The sequence below is a fragment of the Pantherophis guttatus genome, chromosome 16, assembly GCF_059756535.1.
Source record: "Pantherophis guttatus breed Tessera chromosome 16, ASM5975653v1, whole genome shotgun sequence".
In the NCBI taxonomy this organism is placed as follows: Eukaryota; Metazoa; Chordata; class Lepidosauria; order Squamata; family Colubridae; genus Pantherophis; species Pantherophis guttatus.
The window spans coordinates 11,950,801-11,972,015 of NC_142078.1; the positions used below are offsets into that span (position 1 = coordinate 11,950,801).

General features: G+C 40.5%; 1 protein-coding gene and 3 long non-coding RNA genes across 5 annotated transcripts in view; 1 reads left to right on the top strand and 3 right to left on the bottom strand.

Annotated features, from left to right (window-relative positions):
• Positions 1-363: 363 nt before the first annotated feature.
• Positions 364-5,196, bottom strand: LOC148111801 (uncharacterized). 2 transcript variants are annotated; one of them, XR_015730238.1, is made up of 4 exons: positions 4,508-5,196; positions 3,053-4,311; positions 1,601-2,870; positions 364-1,418 (listed from the first exon to the last, which is right to left on the bottom strand). It is a non-coding gene; the product is annotated as an uncharacterized LOC148111801 (long non-coding RNA). The 2 variants fall into 2 exon arrangements; XR_015730237.1 differs by having other exon boundaries at positions 3,053-4,323; positions 4,508-5,141.
• A 2,644-nt stretch (positions 5,197-7,840) lies between these two features.
• Positions 7,841-12,846, bottom strand: LOC132711902 (uncharacterized). The gene is made up of 4 exons (XR_015730236.1): positions 12,450-12,846; positions 11,001-12,265; positions 9,549-10,816; positions 7,841-9,366 (listed from the first exon to the last, which is right to left on the bottom strand). It is a non-coding gene; the product is annotated as an uncharacterized LOC132711902 (long non-coding RNA).
• Positions 12,847-13,786: 940 nt separating this feature from the next.
• On the bottom strand, positions 13,787-20,582 carry LOC148111802 (uncharacterized). Its single transcript, XR_015730239.1, has 2 exons — positions 20,116-20,582; positions 13,787-17,524 (listed from the first exon to the last, which is right to left on the bottom strand). It is a non-coding gene; the product is annotated as an uncharacterized LOC148111802 (long non-coding RNA).
• CNTRL (centriolin) overlaps positions 20,440-21,215 on the top strand; it is a 44,966-nt gene continuing 44,190 nt past the window's right edge. The window contains exon 1 of the mRNA XM_034416631.3: positions 20,440-20,691. The gene's annotated coding sequence lies outside the window, so the exon portion shown is untranslated. The remainder of the gene's footprint in view (positions 20,692-21,215) is intronic.

Sequence of the window (21,215 nt, forward strand, 5' to 3'; positions counted from 1 at the left end):
ACCCTCAACACTGCAGGCTGACGAATGAACCTTCTGTCTTCTAGGATGCTGTAGTAGATGCTCTTGAGATAAAAACAACAACATTATTTCAACTGCCGTCCTAAGAATGCACAATCCCCTATGATTACTATTACTATTACCTCAGAGGCAGGTGTTACCCTTACTGACGTAGCAAGAACGGACTGTCAAGAACTGAAAGGCCATCCACTTCCCTCCATTATCCCAAAACTTTGAAGAAGACAAGTCACAAAGGCTTACCTCACAGCGTATAAGGCCACATCACAGCCAAAGGCTAACAGAGCTGGAGCTTCAGACGTTTTCTTGAACTCTCCTTTCTTCCTTCTTTTTTCTTCTTTCGCTTTCCTTTCTTCCTGAGTCGTGCCCAGGAAGCGCTGTCTCTTTCGACGAACATTTGGCAGCAAGAGTGCAATTGTTCCTCCCCTGAGTTTCTAAAGCTACAAAGCTATAAAATCTTTTGTGGATCAATGGCCACATCTAGCATTAGAAAAGTGCCATTGAGGTTCCCTTTCCAGTTCTAAGAACCACTGCCAGGGCTAAAATTATGCCAGGCAAGAAAGCTATGAAATCTATTATCAATCACAGGCCACATCTAGCATTAAAAATGGCCATTGAGTTTTCCTTTCTGGTTCTAAGAACCCGTGCCAGGGCTAAAATTATGCCAGGCATAAAATATATAAAATATATTATAGATCACCAGCCACATCTAGCATTAAAAATGGCAGTTGAGGTTTTTTTGGGTTCTAAAAACCATCACCATGGCTAAAATTATGCCAGGCAAGAACACTCTCAAGTCCATTATTTTTCATTGGCCATACCAAACATTAAAAATAGCCATTGAGATTTTCTGGTTCTAAGAACCATTGCCTTAGCTAACGTAATGCCAGGCAGAAATCTATAAAGTCTATAATCGATCAACAGCCACACCTAGCATTAAACAGGCCGTTGAGGTTTTCATTCAGGTTCAAAGAACCGTCACCCTCCTGGCTAAAGTGATGCCAGGCAGAAATCTCTAAACTCTATAATTGATCAACAGCCAAGCCTAGCTTTTTAAGAGGCCACTGAAGTTTCATTTCTGGTTCTAAGAACCATCGCCATGCTAAAATTATGGCAGGCAAAAATCTGTAAAATCTATAATCGTTCAACAGCCACAACTGCCATTAAAAAGGGCCGTTGAAGTTTCTTTTCCGGTTCTAAGAATCATTCTGGTGGCTAAATTTACGCCAGGCCAGAAAGGTATAAAATCTAGTATCTACAGTTTTGATTTACTTGGTGAAGTCGTCTTTTTCATGAAGATCATGTTCATTCTTGATTTCCGTTCCTTATTCTTCCATTTTCACCCTCAACACTGCAGGCTGACGAATGAACCTTCTGTCTTCTAAGATGCTGTAGTAGATGCTCTTGAGATAAAAACAACAACATTATTTCAACTGCCGTCCTAAGAATGCACAATGCACTATGATTACTATTACTATTACCTCAGAGGCAGGTGTTACCCTTACTGACCTAGGAAGAACTGAAAGGCCATCCACTTCCCTCCATTATCCCAAAACTTTGAAGAAGACAAGTCACAAAGGCTTACCTCACAGCGCATAAGGCCACATCACAGCCAAAGGCTAACAGAGCTGGAGCTTCAGACGTTTCCTTGAACTCTTCTTTCTTCCTTCTTTTTTCTTCTTTCGCTTTCCTTTCTTCCTGAGTCGTGCCCAGGAAGCGTTGTCTCTTTCGAGGAACATTTGGCAGCAAGAGTGCAATTGTTCCTCCCCTGAGTTTCTAAAGCTACAAAGCTATAAAATCTTTTGTGGATCAATGGCCACATCTAGCATTAGAAAAGTGCCATTGAGGTTGCCTTTCCAGTTCTAAGAACCAGTGCCAGGGCTAAAATTATGCCAGGCAAGAAAGCTATGAAATCTATTAATCATTGGCCATGCAAAATATTAAAAGGGCCATTGAGGTTTCCTTTCTGGTTCTAAGAACCAGTGCCAGGGCTAAAATTATGCCAGGCAAGAAAGCTATGAAATCTATTATCAATCACAGGCCATATCTAGCATTAAAAAAGGCAATTGAGTTTTCCTTTCTGGTTCTAAGAACCAGTGCCAGGGCTAAAATTATGCCAGGCATAAAATATATAAAATATATTATAGATCACCAGCCACATCTAGCATTAAAAATGGCAGTTGAGGTTTTTTTGGGTTCTAAAAACCATCGCCATGGCTAAAATTACGCCAGGCAAGAACACTCTCAAGTCCATTATTTTTCATTGGCCATACCAAACATTAAAAATGGCCATTGAGATTTTCTGGTTCTAAGAACCATTGCCTTAGCTAACGTAATGCCAGGCAGAAAAGTATAAAGTCTATAATCGATCAACAGCCACACCTAGCATTAAACAGGCCGTTGAGGTTTTCATTCAGGTTCAAAGAACCGTCACCCTCCTGGCTAAAGTGATGCCAGGCAGAAATCTCTAAACTCTATAATTGATCAACAGCCAAGCCTAGCTTTTTAAGAGGCCACTGAAGTTTCATTTCTGGTTCTAAGAACCATCGCCATGCTAAAATTATGGCAGGCAAAAATCTGTAAAATCTATAATCGTTCAACAGCCACAACTGGCATTAAAAAGGGCCGTTGAAGTTTCTTTTCCGGTTCTAAAAATCATTCTGGCGGCTAAATTTACGCCAGGCCAGAAAGGTATAAAATCTAGTATCTACAGTTTTGATTTACTTGGTGAAGTCGTCTTTTTCATGAAGATCATGTTCATTCTTGATTTCCGTTCCTTATTCTTCCATTTTCATCCTCAACACTGCAGGCTGAGGAATGAATCTTCTGTCTTCTAAGATGCTGTAGTAGATGCTCTTGAGATAAAAACAACAACATTATTTCAACTGCCGTCCTAAGATTGCACAATCCACTATGATTACTATTACTATTACCTCAGAGGCAGGTGTTACCCTTACTGACCTAGCAAGAACTGAAAGGCCATCCACTTCCCTCCATTATCCCAAAACTTTGAAGAAGACAAGTCACAAAGGCTTACCTCACAGCGCATAAGGCTACATCACAGCCAAAGGCTAACAGAGCTGGAGCTTCAGACGTTTTCTTGAACTCTTCTTTCTTCCTTCTTTTTTCTTCTTTCGCTTTCCTTTCTTCCTGAGTCGTGCCCAGGAAGCGTTGTCTCTTTCGAGGAACATTTGGCAGCAAGAGTGCAATTGTTTCTCCCCTGAGTTTCTAAAGCTACAAAGCTATAAAATCTTTTGTGGATCAATGGCCACATCTAGCATTAGAAAAGTGCCATTGAGGTTGCCTTTCCAGTTCTAAGAACCAGTGCCAGGGCTAAATTACGCCAGGCAAGAAAGCTATGAAATCTATTATCAATCACAGGCCATACCTAGCATTAAAAATGGCCATTAAGTTTTCCTTTCTGGTTCTAAGAATCACTGCCAGGGCTAAATTTACGCCAGGCAAGAAATCTATGAAATCTATTATCAATCACAGGCCATATCTAGCATTAAAAATGGCCATTAAGTTTTCCTTTCTGGTTCTAAGAACCAGTGCCAGGGCTAAAATTATGCCAGGCATAAAATATATAAAATATATTACAGATCACCAGCCACATCTAGCATTAAAAATGGCAGTTGAGGTTTTTTTGGGTTCTAAAAACCATCGCCATGGCTAAAATTACGCCAGGCAAGAACACTCTCAAGTCCATTATTTTTCATTGGCCATACCAAACATTAAAAATGGCCATTGAGATTTTCTGGTTCTAAGAACCATTGCCTTAGCTAACGTAATGCCAGGCAGAAAAGTATAAAGTCTATAATCGATCAACAGCCACACCTAGCATTAAACAGGCCGTTGAGGTTTTCATTCAGGTTCAAAGAACCGTCACCCTCCTGGCTAAAGTGATGCCAGGCAGAAATCTCTAAACTCTATAATTGATCAACAGCCAAGCCTAGCCTTTTAAGAGGCCACTGAAGTTTCATTTCTGGTTCTAAGAACCATCGCCATGCTAAAATTATGGCAGGCAAAAATCTGTAAAATCTATAATCGTTCAACAGCCACAACTGGCATTAAAAAGGGCCGTTGAAGTTTCTTTTCCGGTTCTAAGAATCATTCTGGCGGCTAAATTTACGCCAGGCCAGAAAGGTATAAAATCTAGTATCTACAGTTTTGATTTACTTGGTGAAGTCGTCTTTTTCATGAAGATCATGTTCATTCTTGATTTCCGTTCCTTATTCTTCCATTTTCACCCTCAACACTGCAGGCTGACGAATGAACCTTCTGTCTTCTAAGATGCTGTAGTAGATGCTCTTGAGATAAAAACAACAACATTATTTCAACTGCCGTCCTAAGATTGCACAATCCACTATGATTACTATTACTATTACCTCAGAGGCAGGTGTTACCCTTACTGACCTAGGAAGAACTGAAAGGCCATCCACTTCCCTCCATTATCCCAAAACTTTGAAGAAGACAAGTCACAAACGCTTACCTCACAGCGCATAAGGCCACATCACAGCCAAAGGCTAACAGAGCTGGAGCTTCAGACATTTCCTTGAACTCTTCTTTCTTCCTTCTTTTTTCTTCTTTCGCTTTCCTTTCTTCCTGAGTCGTGCCCAGGAAGCGTTGTCTCTTTCGAGGAACATTTGGCAGCAAGAGTGCAATTGTTCCTCCCCTGAGTTTCAAAAGCTACAAAGCTATAAAATCTTTTGTGGATCAATGGCCACATCTAGCATTAGAAAAGTGCCATTGAGGTTGCCTTTCCAGTTCTAAGAACCAGTGCCAGGGCTAAAATTATGCCAGGCAAGAAAGCTATGAAATCTATTAATCATTGGCCATGCAAAATATTAAAAGGGCCATTGAGGTTTTCTTTCTGGTTCTAAGAACCACTGCCAGGGCTAAAATTATGCCAGGCAAGAAAGCTATGAAATCTATTATCAATCACAGGCCATACCTAGCATTAAAAATGGCCATTAAGTTTTCCTTTCTGGTTCTAAGAACCACTGCCAGGGCTAAAATTATGCCAGGCAAGAAAGCTATGAAATCTATTATCAATCACAGGCCATATCTAGCATTAAAAATGGCCATTAAGTTTTCCTTTCTGGTTCTAAGAACCAGTGCCAGGGCTAAATTACGCCAGGCAAGAAAGCTATGAAATCTATTATCAATCACAGGCCATACCTAGCATTAAAAATGGCCATTAAGTTTTCCTTTCTGGTTCTAAGAATCACTGCCAGGGCTAAATTTACGCCAGGCAAGAAATCTATGAAATCTATTATCAATCACAGGCCATATCTAGCATTAAAAATGGCCATTAAGTTTTCCTTTCTGGTTCTAAGAACCAGTGCCAGGGCTAAAATTATGCCAGGCATAAAATATATAAAATATATTACAGATCACCAGCCACATCTAGCATTAAAAATGGCAGTTGAGGTTTTTTTGGGTTCTAAAAACCATCGCCATGGCTAAAATTACGCCAGGCAAGAACACTCTCAAGTCCATTATTTTTCATTGGCCATACCAAACATTAAAAATGGCCATTGAGATTTTCTGGTTCTAAGAACCATTGCCTTAGCTAACGTAATGCCAGGCAGAAAAGTATAAAGTCTATAATCGATCAACAGCCACACCTAGCATTAAACAGGCCGTTGAGGTTTTCATTCAGGTTCAAAGAACCGTCACCCTCCTGGCTAAAGTGATGCCAGGCAGAAATCTCTAAACTCTATAATTGATCAACAGCCAAGCCTAGCCTTTTAAGAGGCCACTGAAGTTTCATTTCTGGTTCTAAGAACCATCGCCATGCTAAAATTATGGCAGGCAAAAATCTGTAAAATCTATAATCGTTCAACAGCCACAACTGGCATTAAAAAGGGCCGTTGAAGTTTCTTTTCCGGTTCTAAAAATCATTCTGGCGGCTAAATTTACGCCAGGCCAGAAAGGTATAAAATCTAGTATCTACAGTTTTGATTTACTTGGTGAAGTCGTCTTTTTCATGAAGATCATGTTCATTCTTGATTTCCGTTCCTTATTCTTCCATTTTCATCCTCAACACTGCAGGCTGAGGAATGAATCTTCTGTCTTCTAAGATGCTGTAGTAGATGCTCTTGAGATAAAAACAACAACATTATTTCAACTGCCGTCCTAAGATTGCACAATCCACTATGATTACTATTACTATTACCTCAGAGGCAGGTGTTACCCTTACTGACCTAGCAAGAACTGAAAGGCCATCCACTTCCCTCCATTATACCAAAACTTTGAAGAAGACAAGTCACAAAGGCTTACCTCACAGCGCATAAGGCTACATCACAGCCAAAGGCTAACAGAGCTGGAGCTTCAGACGTTTTCTTGAACTCTTCTTTCTTCCTTCTTTTTTCTTCTTTCGCTTTCCTTTCTTCCTGAGTCGTGCCCAGGAAGCGTTGTCTCTTTCGAGGAACATTTGGCAGCAAGAGTGCAATTGTTCCTCCCCTGAGTTTCTAAAGCTACAAAGCTATAAAATCTTTTGTGGATCAATGGCCACATCTAGCATTAGAAAAGTGCCATTGAGGTTGCCTTTCCAGTTCTAAGAACCAGTGCCAGGGCTAAATTACGCCAGGCAAGAAAGCTATGAAATCTATTATCAATCACAGGCCATACCTAGCATTAAAAATGGCCATTGAGTTTTCCTTTCTGGTTCTAAGAACCACTGCCAGGGCTAAAATTATGCCAGGCAAGAAAGCCATGAAATCTATTATCAATCACAGGCCATATCTAGCATTAAAAATGGCCATTACGTTTTCCTTTCTGGTTCTAAGAACCAGTGCCAGGGCTAAAATTATGCCAGGCATAAAATATATAAAATATATTACAGATCACCAGCCACATCTAGCATTAAAAATGGCAGTTGAGGTTTTTTTGGGTTCTAAAAACCATCGCCATGGCTAAAATTACGCCAGGCAAGAACACTCTCAAGTCCATTATTTTTCATTGGCCATACCAAACATTAAAAATGGCCATTGAGATTTTCTGGTTCTAAGAACCATTGCCTTAGCTAACGTAATGCCAGGCAGAAAAGTATAAAGTCTATAATCGATCAACAGCCACACCTAGCATTAAACAGGCCGTTGAGGTTTTCATTCAGGTTCAAAGAACCGTCACCCTCCTGGCTAAAGTGATGCCAGGCAGAAATCTCTAAACTCTATAATTGATCAACAGCCAAGCCTAGCCTTTTAAGAGGCCACTGAAGTTTCATTTCTGGTTCTAAGAACCATCGCCATGCTAAAATTATGGCAGGCAAAAATCTGTAAAATCTATAATCGTTCAACAGCCACAACTGGCATTAAAAAGGGCCGTTGAAGTTTCTTTTCCGGTTCTAAGAATCATTCTGGCGGCTAAATTTACGCCAGGCCAGAAAGGTATAAAATCTAGTATCTACAGTTTTGATTTACTTGGTAAAGTCGTCTTTTTCATGAAGATCATGTTCATTCTTGATTTCCGTTCCTTATTCTTCCATTTTCACCCTCAACACTGCAGGCTGACGAATGAACCTTCTGTCTTCTAAGATGCTGTAGTAGATGCTCTTGAGATAAAAACAACAACATTATTTCAACTGCCGTCCTAAGAATGCACAATCCACTATGATTACTATTACTATTACCTCAGAGGCAGGTGTTACCCTTACTGACCTAGGAAGAACTGAAAGGCCATCCACTTCCCTCCATTATCCCAAAACTTTGAAGAAGACAAGTCACAAACGCTTACCTCACAGCGCATAAGGCCACATCACAGCCAAAGGCTAACAGAGCTGGAGCTTCAGACGTTTCCTTGAACTCTTCTTTCTTCCTTCTTTTTTCTTCTTTCGCTTTCCTTTCTTCCTGAGTCGTGCCCAGGAAGCGTTGTCTCTTTCGAGGAACATTTGGCAGCAAGAGTGCAATTGTTCCTCCCCTGAGTTTCTAAAGCTACAAAGCTATAAAATCTTTTGTGGATCAATGGCCACATCTAGCATTAGAAAAGTGCCATTGAGGTTGCCTTTCCAGTTCTAAGAACCAGTGCCAGGGCTAAAATTATGCCAGGCAAGAAAGCTATGAAATCTATTAATCATTGGCCATGCAAAATATTAAAAGGGCCATTGAGGTTTTCTTTCTGGTTCTAAGAACCACTGCCAGGGCTAAAATTATGCCAGGCAAGAAAGCTATGAAATCTATTATCAATCACAGGCCATACCTAGCATTAAAAATGGCCATTAAGTTTTCCTTTCTGGTTCTAAGAACCACTGCCAGGGCTAAAATTATGCCAGGCAAGAAAGCTATGAAATCTATTATCAATCACAGGCCATATCTAGCATTAAAAATGGCCATTAAGTTTTCCTTTCTGGTTCTAAGAACCAGTGCCAGGGCTAAATTACGCCAGGCAAGAAAGCTATGAAATCTATTATCAATCACAGGCCATACCTAGCATTAAAAATGGCCATTAAGTTTTCCTTTCTGGTTCTAAGAATCACTGCCAGGGCTAAATTTACGCCAGGCAAGAAATCTATGAAATCTATTATCAATCACAGGCCATATCTAGCATTAAAAATGGCCATTAAGTTTTCCTTTCTGGTTCTAAGAACCAGTGCCAGGGCTAAAATTATGCCAGGCATAAAATATATAAAATATATTACAGATCACCAGCCACATCTAGCATTAAAAATGGCAGTTGAGGTTTTTTTGGGTTCTAAAAACCATCACCATGGCTAAAATTATGCCAGGCAAGAACACTCTCAAGTCCATTATTTTTCATTGGCCATACCAAACATTAAAAATGGCCATTGAGATTTTCTGGTTCTAAGAACCATTGCCTTAGCTAACGTAATGCCAGGCAGAAAAGTATAAAGTCTATAATCGATCAACAGCCACACCTAGCATTAAACAGGCCGTTGAGGTTTTCATTCAGGTTCAAAGAACCGTCACCCTCCTGGCTAAAGTGATGCCAGGCAGAAATCTCTAAACTCTATAATTGATCAACAGCCAAGCCTAGCCTTTTAAGAGGCCACTGAAGTTTCATTTCTGGTTCTAAGAACCATCGCCATGCTAAAATTATGGCAGGCAAAAATCTGTAAAATCTATAATCGTTCAACAGCCACAACTGGCATTAAAAAGGGCCGTTGAAGTTTCTTTTCCGGTTCTAAAAATCATTCTGGCGGCTAAATTTACGCCAGGCCAGAAAGGTATAAAATCTAGTATCTACAGTTTTGATTTACTTGGTGAAGTCGTCTTTTTCATGAAGATCATGTTCATTCTTGATTTCCGTTCCTTCTTCTTCCATTTTCATCCTCAACACTGCAGGCTGAGGAATGAATCTTCTGTCTTCTAAGATGCTGTAGTAGATGCTCTTGAGATAAAAACAACAACATTATTTCAACTGCCGTCCTAAGATTGCACAATCCACTATGATTACTATTACTATTACCTCAGAGGCAGGTGTTACCCTTACTGACCTAGCAAGAACTGAAAGGCCATCCACTTCCCTCCATTATCCCAAAACTTTGAAGAAGACAAGTCACAAAGGCTTACCTCACAGCGCATAAGGCTACATCACAGCCAAAGGCTAACAGAGCTGGAGCTTCAGACGTTTTCTTGAACTCTTCTTTCTTCCTTCTTTTTTCTTCTTTCGCTTTCCTTTCTTCCTGAGTCGTGCCCAGGAAGCGTTGTCTCTTTCGAGGAACATTTGGCAGCAAGAGTGCAATTGTTCCTCCCCTGAGTTTCTAAAGCTACAAAGCTATAAAATCTTTTGTGGATCAATGGCCACATCTAGCATTAGAAAAGTGCCATTGAGGTTGCCTTTCCAGTTCTAAGAACCAGTGCCAGGGCTAAATTACGCCAGGCAAGAAAGCTATGAAATCTATTATCAATCACAGGCCATACCTAGCATTAAAAATGGCCATTAAGTTTTCCTTTCTGGTTCTAAGAACCAGTGCCAGGGCTAAAATTATGCCAGGCAAGAAAGCTATGAAATCTATTATCAATCACAGGCCATACCTAGCATTAAAAATGGCCATTAAGTTTTCCTTTCTGGTTCTAAGAACCAGTGCCAGGGCTAAAATTATGCCAGGCATAAAATATATAAAATATATTATAGATCACCAGCCACATCTAGCATTAAAAATGGCAGTTGAGGTTTTTTTGGGTTCTAAAAACCATCGCCATGGCTAAAATTACGCCAGGCAAGAACACTCTCAAGTCCATTATTTTTCATTGGCCATACCAAACATTAAAAATGGCCATTGAGATTTTCTGGTTCTAAGAACCATTGCCTTAGCTAACGTAATGCCAGGCAGAAAAGTATAAAGTCTATAATCGATCAACAGCCACACCTAGCATTAAACAGGCTGTTGAGGTTTTCATTCAGGTTCAAAGAACCATCACCCTGGCTAAAGTGATGCCAGGCAGAAATCTCTAAACTCTATAATTGATCAACAGCCAAGCCTAGCCTTTTAAGAGGCCACTGAAGTTTCATTTCTGGTTCTAAGAACCATCGCCATGCTAAAATTATGGCAGGCAAAAATCTGTAAAATCTATAATCGTTCAACAGCCACAACCGGCATTAAAAAGGGCCGTTGAAGTTTCCTTTCCGGTTCTAAGAATCATTCTGGCGGCTAAATTTACGCCAGGCCAGAAAGGTATAAAATCTAGTATCTACAGTTTTGATTTACTTGGTAAAGTCGTCTTTTTCATGAAGATCATGTTCATTCTTGATTTCCGTTCCTTCTTCTTCCATTTTCATCCTCAACACTGCAGGCTGACGAATGAACCTTCTGTCTTCTAAGATGCTGTAGTAGATGCTTTTGAGATAAAAACAACAACATTATTTCAACTGCCGTCCTAAGAATGCACAATGCACTATGATTACTATTACTATTACCTCAGAGGCAGGTGTTACCCTTACTGACCTAGGAAGAACTGAAAGGCCATCCACTTCCCTCCATTATCCCAAAACTTTGAAGAAGACAAGTCACAAACGCTTACCTCACAGCGCATAAGGCCACATCACAGCCAAAGGCTAACAGAGCTGGAGCTTCAGACGTTTCCTTGAACTCTTCTTTCTTCCTTCTTTTTTCTTCTTTCGCTTTCCTTTCTTCCTGAGTCGTGCCCAGGAAGCGTTGTCTCTTTCGAGGAACATTTGGCAGCAAGAGTGCAATTGTTCCTCCCCTGAGTTTCTAAAGCTACAAAGCTATAAAATCTTTTGTGGATCAATGGCCACATCTAGCATTAGAAAAGTGCCATTGAGGTTGCCTTTCCAGTTCTAAGAACCATCGCCATGGCTAAATTACGCCAGGCAAGAAAGCTATGAAATCTATTAATCATTGGCCATGCAAAACATTAAAAAGGGCCATTGAGGTTTTCTTTCCGGTTCTAAGAACCAGTGCCAGGGCTAAATTTATGCCAGGCAAGAAAGCTATGAAATCTATTATCAATCACAGGCCATACCTAGCATTAAAAAAGGCCATTAAGCTTTCCTTTCTGGTTCTAAGAACCACTGCCAGGGCTAAAATTATGCCAGGCATAAAATATATAAAATATATTATAGATCACCAGCCGCATCTAGCATTAAAAATGGCAGTTGAGGTTTTTTTGGGTTCTAAGAACCATCGCCATGGCTAAAATTACGCCAGGCAAGAACACTCTCAAGTCCATTATTTTTCATTGGCCATACCAAACATTATAAATGGCCATTGAGATTTTCTGGTTCTAAGAACCATTGCCTTAGCTAACGTAATGCCAGGCAGAAAAGTATAAAGTCTATAATCGATCAACAGCCACACCTAGCATTAAACAGGCTGTTGAGGTTTTCATTCAGGTTCAAAGAACCATCACCCTGGCTAAAGTGATGCCAGGCAGAAATCTCTAAACTCTATAATTGATCAACAGCCAAGCCTAGCCTTTTAAGAGGCCACTGAAGTTTCATTTCTGGTTCTAAGAACCATCGCCATGCTAAAATTATGGCAGGCAAAAATCTGTAAAATCTATAATCGTTCAACAGCCACAACCGGCATTAAAAAGGGCCGTTGAAGTTTCCTTTCCGGTTCTAAGAATCATTCTGGCGGCTAAATTTACGCCAGGCCAGAAAGGTATAAAATCTAGTATCTACAGTTTTGATTTACTTGGTAAAGTCGTCTTTTTCATGAAGATCATGTTCATTCTTGATTTCCGTTCCTTCTTCTTCCATTTTCATCCTCAACACTGCAGGCTGACGAATGAACCTTCTGTCTTCTAAGATGCTGTAGTAGATGCTTTTGAGATAAAAACAACAACATTATTTCAACTGCTGTCCTAAGAATGCACAATCCCCTATGATTACTATTACTATTACCTCAGAGGCAGGTGTTACCCTTACTGACCTAGCAAGAACTGAAAGGCCATCCACTTCCCTCCATTATCCCAAAACTTTGAAGAAGACAAGTCACAAAGGCTTACCTCACAGCGCATAAGGCCACATCACAGCCAAAGGCTAACAGAGCTGGAGCTTCAGACGTTTCCTTGAACTCTTCTTTCTTCCTTCTTTTTTCTTCTTTCGCTTTCCTTTCTTCCTGAGTCGTGCCCAGGAAGCGCTGTCTCTTTCGAGGAACATTTGGCAGCAAGAGTGCAATTGTTCCTCCCCTGAGTTTCTAAAGCTACAAAGCTATAAAATCTTTTGTGGATCAATGGCCACATCTAGCATTAGAAAAGTGCCATTGAGGTTGCCTTTCCAGTTCTAAGAACCATCGCCATGGCTAAATTACGCCAGGCAAGAAAGCTATGAAATCTATTAATCATTGGCCATGCAAAACATTAAAAAGGGCCATTGAGGTTTTCTTTCCGGTTCTAAGAACCACTGCCAGGGCTAAAATTATGCCAGGCAAGAAAGCTATGAAATCTATTATCAATCACAGGCCATACCTAGCATTAAAAAAGGCCATTAAGCTTTCCTTTCTGGTTCTAAGAACCACTGCCAGGGCTAAAATTATGCCAGGCATAAAATATATAAAATATATTATAGATCACCAGCCGCATCTAGCATTAAAAATGGCAGTTGAGGTTTTTTTGGGTTCTAAGAACCATCGCCATGGCTAAAATTACGCCAGGCAAGAACACTCTCAATTCCATTATTTTTCATTGGCCATACCAAACATTAAAAATGGCCATTGAGATTTTCTGGTTCTAAGAACCATTGCCTTAGCTAACGTAATGCCAGGCAGAAATCTATAAAGTCTATAATCGATCAACAGCCACACCTAGCATTAAACAGGCTGTTGAGGTTTTCATTCAGGTTCAAAGAACCATCACCCTGGCTAAAGTGATGCCAGGCAGAAATCTCTAAACTCTATAATTGATCAACAGCCAAGCCTAGCCTTTTAAGAGGCCACTGAAGTTTCATTTCTGGTTCTAAGAACCATCGCCATGCTAAAATTATGGCAGGCAAAAATCTGTAAAATCTATAAAGGCTAACAGAGCTGGAGCTTCAGACGTTTTCTTGAACTCTTCTTTCTTCCTTCTTTTTTCTTCTTTCGCTTTCCTTTCTTCCTGAGTCATGCCCAGGAAGCGCTGTCTCTTTCGAGGAACATTTGGCAGCAAGAGTGCAATTGTTCCTCCCCTGAGTTTCTAAAACTACAAAGCTATAAAATCTTTTGTGGATCAATGGCCACATCTAGCATTAGAAAAGTGCCATTGAGGTTCCCTTTCCAGTTCTAAGAACCATCGCCATGGCTAAATTACGCCAGGCAAGAACACTCTCAAATCTATTAATCATTGGCCATGCAAAACATTAAAAGGGCCATTGAGGTTTTCTTTCTGGTTCTAAGAACCAGTGCCAGGGCTAAATTTATGCCAGGCAAAAAAGATAAATATATTACAGATCACCAGCCACATCTAGCATTAAAAATGGCAGTTGAGGTTTTTTTGGGTTCTAAAAACCATCGCCATGGCTAAAATTACGCCAGGCAAGAGCACTCTCAAATCTATTAATCATTGGCCATGCAAAACATTAAAAAGGGCCATTGAGGTTTTCTTTCTGGTTCTAAGAACCACTGCCAGGGCTAAATTTACGCCAGGCAAGAAAGCTATGAAATCTATTATCAATCACAGGCCATACCTAGCATTAAAAATGGCCATTAAGTTTTCCTTTCTGGTTTTAAGAACCAATGCCAGGGCTAAAATTATGCCAGGCAAAAAAGATATAAAATATATTACAGATCACCAGCTACATCTAGCATTAAAAATGGCAGTTGAGATTTTTTTGGGTTCTAAAAACCATCGCCATGGCTAAAATTACGCCAGGCAAGAGCACTCTCAAATCTATTAATCATTGGCCATGCAAAACATTAAAAAGGGCCATTGAGGTTTTCTTTCTGGTTGTAAGAACCACTGCCAGGGCTAAATTTACGCCAGGCAATAAAGCTATGAAATCTATTATCAATCACAGGCCATACCTAGCATTAAAAATGGCCATTAAGTTTTCCTTTCTGGTTCTAAGAACCAGTGCCAGGGCTAAAATTATGCCAGGCATAAAATATATAAAATATATTACAGATCACCAGCCGCATCTAGCATTAAAAATGGCAGTTGAGGTTTTTTTGGGTTCTAAAAACCAGCGCCATGGCTAAAATTACACCAGGCAAGAACACTCTCAAGTCCATTATTTTTCATTGGCCATACCAATGGCCATTAAAAATGGCCATTGAGATTTTCTGGTTCTAAGAACCATTGCCTTAGCTGACGTAATGCCAGGCAGAAAAGTATAAAGTCTATAATCAATCAACAGCCACACGTAGCATTAAAAAGGGCCATTGAGGTTTTCTTTCTGGTTCTAAGAACCACTGCCAGGGCTAAATTTATTCCAGGGAAGAAAGCTATGAAATCTATTATCAATCACAGGCCATACCTAGCATTAAAAATGGCCATTAAGTTTTCCTTTCTGGTTTTAAGAACCAGTGCCAGGGCTAAAATTATGCCAGGCAAAAAAGATATAAAATATATTACAGATCACCAGCCACATCTAGCATTAAAAATGGCCACTGAGGTTTTCTTTCTGGTTCTAAGAACCATCGTGCTGGCTAAAGTTATGCCAGGCATAATCTATCAACACCCCATTCCTAGCATTAAAAAGGGCTATTGAGGTTTTCTTTCTGGTTCTAAGAACTATCACCATGGCTAAATTTACACCAGGCAAGAAAGCTATGAAATCTATTATCAATCACTGGCCATACCTAGCATTAAAAATGGCCAATACGTATTTCTTTCTGGTTCTAATAGCCAGTTCCAGGGCTAGAATTATACCAAAAAGGTATAAAATATATTACCAATCACCAGCCATGGCTAACATTAAAAATGGCAGTTGAGGTTGTTTTGGGTTCTAAAAACCATCACGCTGGCTAAAATTACGCCAGGCAAGAACCCTCTCAAGTCCATTATTTTTCATTTGCCATACCAAACATTAAAAATGGCCATTGAGTTTTTCTGGTTCTAAGAACCATTGCCTTAGCTAAGGTGGCGCCAGGCAGAAAACTATAGCCTATAATCGATCAACAGTGACACCTAGCATTAAAAATGGCCATTGAGGTTTTCTTTCTGGTTCTAAGAACCATTACTGTGGCTAAATTTATGCTAGGCAAGAAAGGTATGAAATTATTATCTATCACTGGCCATATCTAGCATTAAAAATGGCCATTGAGGTTTTCTTTCTGGTTCTAAGAACCACTGCCAGGGCTAAAATTATGCCAGGCAAGAAAGGTATGAAATTTATTATCTATCACTGGCCACACCTAGCATTAAAAATGTCCGTTTAGGTTTCCTTTCTGGTTCTAAGAACCATCACTGTGGCTAAATTTATGCCAGGCAAGAAAGGTATGAAATTTATTATCTATCACTGGCCACACTAGCATTAAAAATGGCCATTGAGGTTTTCTTTCTGGTTCTAAGAACCATCACTGTGGCTAAATTTATGCCAGGCAAGGAAGGTATGAAATCTATTATCTATCACCGGCCATACCTAGCATTAAAAATGGCCATTGAGGTTTTCTTTCTGGTTCTAAGAACCATCACTGTGGCTAAATTTATGCCAGGCAAGAAAGGTATGAAATTTATTATCTATCACTGGCCACACTAGCATTAAAAATGGCCATTGAGGTTTTCTTTCTGGTTCTAAGAACCATCACTGTGGCTAAATTTATGCCAGGCAAGGAAGGTATGAAATCTATTATCTATCACTGGCCACACTAGCATTAAAAATGGCCATTGAGGTTTTCTTTCTGGTTCTAAGAACCATCACTGTGGCTACAATTATGCCAGATAAATCTATTATCATTGTTTTGCTTTCTGGTTCTAAGAAGCATCACCATGGCTAGTGATGCCAGGCAGAAATCTCTAAACTCTATAATTTTTTATTTATTTATTTTATTTTATTTCTATACCGCCCTACTCCCGAAGGACTCAGGGCGGTGCACAGCCAAACAATAAAATACATACATACAAAATTTAAAAGTGGAATTAAAATCAAATTAAATAGTTTTGGGTTATGGTTAGGGTTAGGGTTAGGGTTAATGATGATAGCTACACAAGATACACTGAAAGCGGCAAATGTTACAGGTTATACATTGTTTCACCCTGTGTCCTTGTACATGCTAGAAACACTGCTCAAACATGAGAATTGCTGATGTTTGCAATTTCGTGTAACTGCACTTCCAAAAACCATACAGGTGAGCATTGTAATAACCCTACAATGCCCTAATCAAGGAACTTCCAAAGAACCTAACAAGAAATAGTGCCACAAATAGTCTCCTTTAATGGTATACCTCGTATCAAATTGTATCACCAGGTTCATTTTCAGTTCTAAGAAGTCTGGCTGGCACTGGCATTATTTCTAAGGGTTTGAAGGTGGGAGGGAGGTGATCCCAAATGATTCCCTTGCAGTCTGAGTCTCACTGAGGGGGTCCTCACGCACTGGAGGAGGCTTCTAGCTGAGCGCTGTTGTCTCTTCCAATGTGATTCACCCTCACTGCTTGCTCAGGGACTGAAAGGGTCCCCCAGGGCAACCCCAGAGAGGACTTCCAGTGTGAGTCTCCCAGTTTCTGCTCACAGACTCAATGAGACAGGTAGCGCTCCCAGGCTCATTCAGTGTGAGCGTCAAGAGTGGAAGTTCAGGGACTGAAAGACCTCTATAAGTAGGGGCATAACCCCCATCTCCAGGCTGTGTTTATATGTGGAATGCTTGTGCGGGCCTCTCTGGTTCTAAGAATCAGAGCCAATATCCAATATTATGTTGCATCAGAAATGTTTTGATACTTATGTAGTTTGTTACATATGTTGTGATACTTTGTAATGTTTTTTTAAAATCTTTGCTAAAGCAAGCCTTAGAGTAAACTTTAGCAAGGCCCAAAGATTTCTGCAGTAATAAACATGTTGCAAACAGTACCTGCCAGGCTTCCTCACTTTCATTACTGGTATATATTGGAGAGTGAATGAAACCATCTGTCTTACTGTTGATGTCTTCTTCTTCGTCTAGTTTGGATTCATGCCTTTGAGATAAAAAAGATCAATGTCACGAAATGACCAACTAATGTTCAGAGACTAGAAAACCAATCAAGTAATTTTACAAAGGGGCTTTTATATGCTTTATCCTACAAGTGAAAGAAAGCATGATAGAATGAATTGGAACCTTGTGCCCTTGAGAATATCTCAGACCACAGGTTTTACTGTTCCTACTGTAAAGGCCTCTAATCCCAGCAGTTTCTCTTACTCTCGGGGAACAGGAAGCATCCCTAAAATTGCCTCATGTCTTGAGAGTTTACCTTCCTCCAAGAAAGTAAGGTTAGCTCCTGGACTTGAAGTAATTTTAATTAAGTTTAACTATTAGATACTTGAAGTAGCTAGTCCTGTTACAAGTTTTGCTTCTTTTAAGGACTTGAGCCTTGGTTAAAATTACCTCAGGCGCCAAGAATTCACTGTATTCATGAGACCATTGTCAGCTCCTGAGGCAATTTTACCTTTTAAAGCTAATGTTAACTCTTACTCACCTAGGGTAGTTTAGTCCCTTTAATATGGCTGAGATTACTCAGGTTCCACCAGTCTTTTACTCTTAAGAGTAAAAGCCTTGGCTAAAGAGTTTGAGCCTTGACTAAAATTACCTCAGTCCTGAAGAGCTCACTTTATTTCAAGAAAGTTAATTCATGGACCTGAAGCAATTTTAGTTAATTTTTTGCCTTTAGTTACTTGAAGTAACTAGTCCTATACATATTTGCTTCTTTTAAGGACTTGAGCCTTGACTAAAATTTCCTCAGATCCCATGAGTTGACTTTACTCAAGAAACCAAGGGCAACTCCAGGTACTGAAGCAATTTTGCCTTTAAGCTATGTAATTAAACTAATTAAGCTAATGCACCTTGCTAAAATTGCCTCAGCCTTATTCCTCAGAGTCAAATCAATGCCTAACTCCTGGGCCCTGAAGTAATTTTAATTAACTTTCCCCTGCATTTACTTACAGTACTCTTTAGTCTGCAAGGACATGGCTATTATTACCTCAGACTTTATTCCAAAGCTAATTTAACTCTTATTCACCTGTGGTGGTTCGGTCCTTTTAAAAGGACATGGCTGAAATTACCTCAGGTTCCATCAGTATTTTACTCTAAGAACTTGAGCCTCGGCTAAAATTACCTCAGGCCTCAAGAATTCACTTTATTCCTGAGAGCATTGTCAGTTCCTGAGGCAATTTTACCTTTTAAAGCTAATTTTAACTCGTATTCACCTGTGGTGGTTCAGTCCACCAGTCCTTTTAAAAGGATATAGCTGAGAGTACCTCAGGTTCCACCAGTCTTTTAGACCACTCTAAGAACTTGAGCCCTGGCTAAAATTTCCTCAAGAACTGACTTTATTTGAAGAAAGTGAGCTCAATTCCTGGACCTGAAGCAATTTTTGTTAATTTTTGCCTTTAGTTACTTGAAGTAACTAGTCCTGTACATCTTTTGCTACTTTTAAGAACTTGAGTCTTGATTAAAATTTCCTCAAGTCCCAAGAGTTGACTTTATTCAAGAAAGTAAGGGAACCTCCAGGTGCTGAAGCAATTTTGCCTTTAAGATAATTTTAATGCTTGTTCACCTGTGGTAGTCTAGCCCTTTTAACTGCACCTGGCTAAAATTGCCTCAGCCTTAATCCTCAGAGTCAAATCAGCTGCTGAAGTAATTTTAATTAACTTTCCCCTCCACTTACTTGCAGTGCTTTTTTTAAAAATCTGCAAGAATATGGCTATTATTACCTCAGACTTTACTCCAAAAAGCTCATTTTAACTCTTATTCACCTATGGTGGTTTGGTCCTTTTAAAAGGACATGGCTGAGATTACCTCAGGTTCCACCTGTCTTTTAAGAACTTGAGCCTTGGCTAAATTTACCTCAGTTTTCAAGAACTGACTTTATTTGAAGAAAGTAAGCTTAACTCCTGAACCTGAAGTAATTTTAGTTAATTTTTGTTTTTAGTTGACTTGAATTTTGCTTCTTTTTAAGGAGCCCTTGACTAAAATTACCTCAGGAGCAGAGTTTATTTGAAGAAAGTAAGGGCAACTCCTGGACCTGAAGCAATTTTAATTTTTTATCTTTAGTTACTTGAAGTAACTAAAGTCCTCCACACATTTGCTTCTTTTAAGGCACCTTGACTAAAATTTCCTCAGGTCCCAAGAGTCGACTTTATTCCTAAGCGAGGTCAGCTCCTGAGGTAATTTTACCTATAAAGCTCTTTTTAACTCTTATTCACCTGTGGCGGTTTGGTCCTTTTTTAACAGGACTTGGCTATTACCTCAGGTTCTACCAGTATTTTAAGAACTTGAGCCTTGACTAGAATCACTTCATTGGTTTGCGTTATTCCCTGAGGGAAACCGTATTGGTAAGACTGAAATAACTATCTACCGTCACCTGAGGGAGTCCTTTAAATAACACTACTGTTGAGATATTACCTCAAAAGCCGCCCCTAGCGTTTTTTTACTCCTAAGAACACACACCGTGGTTAAAATTACCACAGGAACTATCCTTTACTCCCCGAGAAACAATAAAGACTATTAATTATCTAAAGAACTCGCGCTCCCCTCAGTATCCTACAACGTATAAAAAGTCTCAGAAATTACCTCAAAAGCTCAAAAGGCCCTGCCCGGCCTCGAGCTCGAGGTCTTGGGCTGCGAGGCGCCGTTGAAATCTATCTATCTATCTATTTCTATTTCTATCTCTCTATTTTTTAGCCTCTACGGCGCCCCACAGCATCGTCCCTTTCAAGGAACGAGAGAGCGCTACCGCCTCGGCAGCGCAGCTTGCTAATTTTTAGACACAGCTGAGGAGCCCGCCGAGTTTTTAAATGCTCCCGCCCCGCCCCTCGGAGAGAGAGGGACTCTCGGCCAATCCGAGGGACGGGTTTTCAGAGCAGCCAATGGCGGGGCGAGGTGGGCGTGGGGAAAGATCCGCGAGGGCGGCGTCTCCCGAGGGCGCTTGGGCGGGAAAGCGCGCTCTCTCGAGCTCGAGCTCGAGCGCGAGCTCGTGCGCACGCGCACAGAGGGGAGTGAGCGAGCGCGCGCGGGCGGGTTGTTTCCTACCTCGCGTTAAGGGCCCAAAGGCGGCTGGCTCTCTCAGCGGTTGCCATGGAGACGGCGGGAAGCAACGCGCGCCGCGCGAGGCGGCTCGTCACGGCCAGGTGGGCCGCGGCCGCACAGGTGAGGCAGATTTTGGAGGCTGCGGCTCTGTATGTGAGTGTGTGTGTGTGTGTGTGAGTGCGTAATGCCTTCTCCTCAAGGTTTGGCCCCTCCACGTCCCCCCCGCCCCATCTGAGGACCCTTTCGCCCCGCCCTTTGGACTACAAATCCCATCCGTCAGGCAGCCATCCTCTTCTCCCCTTGTGTCCCATGAGAGGCCGGGAATATTGGAGGCCCGGTTTTTTTAAAAAATATCCCCGTTATTTATTTTTTTTTGCAGCGTGTTTTTTTAGGATTGAGAGGGTGAGTTGGGTTTATACTGTGTGTGTGATTTGGATTACAAGTCCCATCAGCCACCTCCGGGGTGGGGTGGGGGGGCTGATAGGGATCGTCCCTTCTTGCAAAGGAGAGCTTTTCTCCCTGCTTTAAAATGATCACTTGTTTTTTTTAAAAAAAACTGAAAATTTAATAAATACCAAAAAAAATAAAATAAATAGAATTATGGTTATATTGTAAGAGATGCTTTGGACTACAGTTTCCATAAA